Raw genomic sequence first — 6000 nt, 5'->3', positions numbered from 1 at the left:
TTATATAGATGGCCATCAGGCACATGAAAAATTTTTCATTTTCACTTGTCAGGGAAATGCAAACAAAATCACAATGAGTCATAATCTTATTCCTATGAGAATGGCCCATATCCCAGGACTGAAACCCACACATACTGTCAAGAATGTAAAGAGAAAGGGACCCCCTTTCACTGTTGGTGTGGATGCAGACTAGTCCAGCTTCTATCTATGGGGAAAAGTATGAAGATAGCGTAAAAGATTAAAAATGGATCTGCCAGGTGACCCAGCACTTTCAGTGGTAGGCATATACCCAAAGGAAACAAAACACTAAGTCGAAGGAAACTCACATTCCTTGAGTTCATTGCAATACTACTAGACATAGCTAAACTATGGAAACAATCAGCACCCCCCCAAACAGATGACTGGATCAAGAAGATGTAATTTATACACACAATGGAATATTACTTCACAATCAAAAAGAAAAAACTCATGCTATTTATGGCAAAATGGATGGAATTGGAAGGAAGTGTGTATGCTAAGTGAAATAAGTCAGAAGGAAAAAAATAAATGCTTGGTGAATGAAAGAAAGGGTCAAATAAAGTCAAACTTGGAAAGTAACACTTGAAAGCTGACTGTAGAAGTGAAGACTCCAGAGGAGGAGAAGGAGCGGAGGGAACAAAATGGGGAGGGAACACATGGACTGTGGTGTTGGGGTTTGGTGCCGGGTGTACTATGATACCCTAATATAGGAGGGGATCCTATTCTCCCAAAATACAAACACAAATACAAATATAAACCAATGTATCTCAAAAAAAAAAACAACAAAAACCTTCGCTCTCAAAAAACTTTCCCATTCTGTTTACTTGACCTTTCCCCCCACAGGGATTTCTATTAGAATTATTAGAATTTACTTTCATAAGTCTTTCCTTTGTTCTAATTATTTTTTTCATAGAATTCTACTTTGGTTTTTTAGGTACTTTTCTTCTTGAAGATCTCTGGGGAGATCAGTCAATAATGTTTTTGCTACTTAAGTATTCTCTATGCCTAAAATTGTATATTTCTTTTTTTCTTATATATATATTTTATATTCTTCTTATATTTTGTACATTTTTTCAGTGGACTTCCCACCACCACTTCACCCGTGTGCCATCACTATAGTCCCATGTGCTCTTCCCACCCCAGTTTTGATCCTGTTCCCTTTTCCTTCCCCATATAATATCTCTGGTTTATAGTTGTTAGCTGATTTTAGTTTTTACTTTATTACAATTACTTTTTTTTTAATTGTATATTTCTAACAAGTTCCAAGGTAATGCTGATGTTGGTAGGTCCAGGGATTCCTTTTTATACTAAGCAATTACTTAATTTAGACTTACCGCATTTTCTCATTTTTTTAAAAAAATGGGGAGATTAACACCTCCCAACATTCATTTTTAAGGAATGAGTGATTGGGTTAACAGTATTTTCCTGTGTTATTTTTGAGCTTTGGGACCTTTCATGTCACTGATGTGGGAGATTGCCCCACCCAGGACCATTCCTAGAAATAATACACAACTCATCTTTAGCACATCTTCAATATGTAAGCCAACCAATCCTAAGTTCATCCTTCTACCTTTCTTTGTCAGACTTCTGTGTCTGGACACTGAACCTGTCCTGTCATCTCAAGGCCAGGTATTGGCCAACTGGCAAATTATTTCATTATTTAACATAGCCAATCCCATACCTTCTCAGGACTTACCTTGCCTTGCCTTACCCTTTCATTGCCATGGAAACTGCTGTAAAGAGTCTTGCCCACCCTTGTACCCTCACGCTGACCTGTTTGGTCCTGGTGCTTCCCATTGTGGAATGCTTGGGCTACCACGCTTTCCAATTCTAGTGAGTATGAATTTCTTCATGACAGTCAATTCCATGCATGCATATCTTACCACGCTTGATTAAAACAAATCCTGGGTTGTCCATTTTAAATAGTAATATAATGATTGTGAAGCATAAGAGCCCTGCCCTCTTAGGCATGAAGCAAAAGGGAGTGATGGAAGCGTTTGGAGAAAAATGTTTAATGGTGTGTGAACGATGAATGGAAGTGTAGGTGGACATGGAGACATTAATTAACAGAATATTGTGGTAGTCCAGGGCTGATACTATACAAATAAAAAGGGAGCAATAACTGATGAAATCCTTAATGTAAAATTAAAAGGATTTGGCAACTTCATGATTGTTTCAAGTTGGTGACTTGGTATCTGAAATTGTTTGAAACAGGACCATCACTGCTTTAAAAGCACCCTTACCACTTCACTTAGGACTTCTGTAATGGTAGCTGAAAAGTCCTCATCCAACTCTAATCCAACTTTGAAAGTCTTTTTATGATGAGACCAAAGCCTGACATGGATAGCATGTCAGGAAGATTTTGAGTTCAGAAATACTGTAATATAGATTTCTTTCCACTCAACATTTTCTAGAGCATATTCAACATCCAGGATGCTGTTGTTATTGTTGCTAGTTATGTGAAATATTATTACAGATTTGAGAAATGATGGATTAGTTAAAATTAGGTCACTTTCTTTTTGCTACAGGACTTATCAGAGCCCTCATTTAAATGAGATTTTGTTAATGAAGAATGTATTATTCCATATGTCATTTATTTGTCATAGATCCTTTTCCTTCAGAGTGTCTTAGGAGACTACTTCTTCATGAAATTCATTTTGGGAAATTCTGCTATGACCTAACCCTGGTGACAATCAAGATTTTTGTGGGTGGTGTTGATTGTTCTCCTGAAGCTTCTAAGTAGAACAATGCACAATTTTAGATCAGTTTGCCAAAGTTCTGCTTTGCTTTAGTCTATTGGTAAAAAAAAAAAAATAAAAAATACATGACTTGGACCCACGCACCTACACAGTGCCTGTCATACTGTGGGATGACTCATCCCCTGAAAATGGTAGATAGCTTCATTGTTTTGATGAATGATGCTCTTTTATTTACAAAAATGAGTCCAAAGATACCAGGATTCCCAAAAATAGCATCATCTATTAGCTTGCCTGACTTTTTTGAAGATTAACTTCATGGGTCAGTCTTTGTTGAAGTATTTTGGTGAATGATGGAGGTACTTTTAGATGACTGGAAAATTGGGCTAAGCGATCTACACTGCTACCTTCCAGTTCAAAATGATGTATTTCCCCCCTTCAGTAGAACATTTTTCTAGAATTCTATTTAATCTTTTTGTTCTTCAAGTAAATTTACAACCCTTAAATTTTAAGAACTTGGTCAGAATTTGTCTCCAGCACAAGATACCTTTTCTCAAAGGAGTATTTTAGGAGTATTTTAACACCTACATAACTACATTGTTTTTATTGGTTATTTTAATTTATGTATAGATGTGTGTGTGGGATAAGATATATATATATATATATATATATATATATATGTATGTATGTATTTTTTTCTTTCTAGAAGGTTTCATGTTTTGAACTGTACTTCTAACTCTTTAACTCCCAGGGACTAGACTATTGTGCATGGTGTTGGATAGAAACTCTTCTTTCTTGCTTTTTATTTCTCATATGGAACAATTAAGCCAGAGCTAGGTCTTGAATTATTCATTTTCCCCTTCTCTTCACCAGTCTGGGCTAGCATCTTTTCACATCATTTTTCTGCATTTGTGTGGGTCTGTTCCTGAGTGCTCTTCCTGTTCTCATGCCTAATGTAAGCATTGATAGAATGCTGCCTTAGACACTCTGACTTTAATACCCGTTTCCAGTACTTGGTCGTGAAACTCTTTTAACATATCTTAAGGATAATCTTTTTTGCCCCCTTAAGTCTTTGTATTTTCCTCTACATTTTAGGTTCACTTGTTAAATTCATTTTTGAAAACCTTACTTGGACTTTGTATTGAAGTTGCATTGTTATGAAGAGAACTAGTATCTTTTCAAAAGTACTTCATCCTCTACATAGAATGTAATTTTCCATTTGTCTTTGTTAATACATTTTAGTAACATTTTCCCTCCATAAGTATAATCACCTATTTTGTGTCAAATTTACTTTTTATGTTTTTTGCATTATTTAAGAAATTGGGTTTTCTCAGTATTAACTGGCTATATTGATTTTGTTACATTGATGTTATAATTCATCTGCCTTTCTGAACTTTCATTATTTTTAACAATTTCTGTAGATTACTTTGGGCTTTATTTGTAAACAAACACAATCTTCAAATTATGTCAGTTTAGAATTTTTTCTCTTTTTAAATTTTCTGTATCAGGTGTCTACTGATCTAGTTAGAGGGTGTTAGTAGGCACATGATCTTATTATAAAGGGACTGTTTTTAATATCCCATTTGGAATAATGTTTTTCTGTTACTTTTAAGAAATCAAGTTAAGGATTTTTCTTGTGTTTTCTATTTTTCCGTGAATAAACATTGAATTTTATTAAATATTTTGACAGCATTTTCTATTTTCCCATGAATAGATATTGGATTTTATTACTTTGTCAGCATTGTTTGAGATAATCGTATTTGTCTTTGAATATTTGTCTTTGCAAGTTTCTGAAGAAAACTCAAGAAACAGTGTTTACTACCATATTTTTATTTACTGGATTCTTTCATCCTTCCTGATATATCCAGGTTCTTTATTTTGTGTTTCCTCACTCCATAAAGAACTTCCTTTAGTATATACTTAAGGTGGGTTTGTGGATTATAACATTTCCTTTATCTGGGAGTGTTTTGATTTTTCCTTCACTCTTGAGGGATATTTTTATTGTATATGAGAATCTTGGTTGACAGTTCTTTTCTTTCAGTACTTGAAAATGGAATATCATTTGCTTCTGTCCTCATGATTTCTCCTTAGAAATCTTCATTTTAAATCATTTCTCCCTATTAATTCATTTCTCTCTTGCTGCTGTCAATAATTTCCTTGTCTTTAGTTTTTAGAAGTTTGGCTTTGATTCTTTCTACGAATTCCTTTATGTTTATCCTGCTCAGCTTCTTGAATATGTACATTTATGCTGTCTGCCAAATTTAGAGTTTTCAGCCAATATTTCTCTGAATATTTTTGAAAACCCTACCGTCTTTCTTCTGTGATTCTGATGACATAAAGATTTAATCTCTTGTTGTAACCCCACAGATCCCTGAGGCTCTGCTTTCGTTTTGTTGATTTATTTTTTGCTTTGTTACTCAGACTGTAAAGTTTCTATTGTGCATTCTTTCAGTTCACTGATTATTTCCTCTGTCTGTTCCATTCTTCTGTGGGACCCATTCACAGGGATGTTCATTTAGATGATTGCAACTTTCAGCTCTAAAATCTTCATTAGGTTCTTATTTATGTCTTCTGTTTCCTTTCTGTGAATAGTTCTGATATGTTTTAAAAAAACTGCTCATTGAAGCATTTTTATAATGACTACTTTAAAGTCTTTGTCAGATATTTCTAACGCCACTGGTGAGAGGTTACCTCATCACCAACAGGTGAGGATGGATGTCTTGATGAATCATGTAGTTTCTGTTGTTACTTTCCAGCAACGATAATGTCCCTACATCACAATCAACTTTCTCTAACACTGCTGCACTTGGGAGAGTTTGATGCCTTGTTCTATTCCAGTAGTAGTATAAATCTAGTCTTTGCTGGTGTAGGTGGAATAGAACAACTTGTGTGTGTGTGTGTGTGTGTGTGTGTTAATGGTTTGGTTGCAGTGAGCAGCGATTATCTATAAATCTGTTAGACTCTACTTTCCTGGTTGTCTTACAGATAAATGATTTTTTGTCTGTAAATATTTGTTTTTCAAGTAGCCAGCCTCTTAAACTCAATGTCTGAACTGCATGAAGCAAGAATTCTCTATCTTGCCCTCCCTTGGGTCTCACAGTATTTGGTCAGTCTGCCTTCTATCTTTCAGAATTTTGTTTGTTTTATATATCATTTTCTAAGGCTCATTTCTACTTAGTGAGAAGAGTAAGTAAAATATGTTTATCTTCCTGGAAGCACTAGATTTTTTTTTAATATATCATTGTTCTTGACTATTTCATGATTATGTTGCAATCTTTGATAATCT

At 34.6% G+C, this 6000-nt stretch overlaps 1 protein-coding gene across 5 annotated transcripts in view; it reads left to right on the top strand.

Moving 5' to 3' along the window:
- ARHGAP44 (Rho GTPase activating protein 44) overlaps positions 1 to 6000 on the top strand; it is a 143193-nt gene that overhangs the window by 68788 nt on the left and 68405 nt on the right. The gene's annotated exons all lie outside the window — the stretch shown is intronic.

Source organism: Condylura cristata, unplaced genomic scaffold (assembly GCF_000260355.1).
Source record: "Condylura cristata isolate star-nosed mole 26May11 unplaced genomic scaffold, ConCri1.0 scaffold00017, whole genome shotgun sequence".
Classification (NCBI taxonomy): domain Eukaryota; kingdom Metazoa; phylum Chordata; class Mammalia; order Eulipotyphla; family Talpidae; genus Condylura; species Condylura cristata.
Note: the sequence above shows the minus strand (reverse complement) of the source record. Positions and strands in the feature narration are given on the sequence as shown.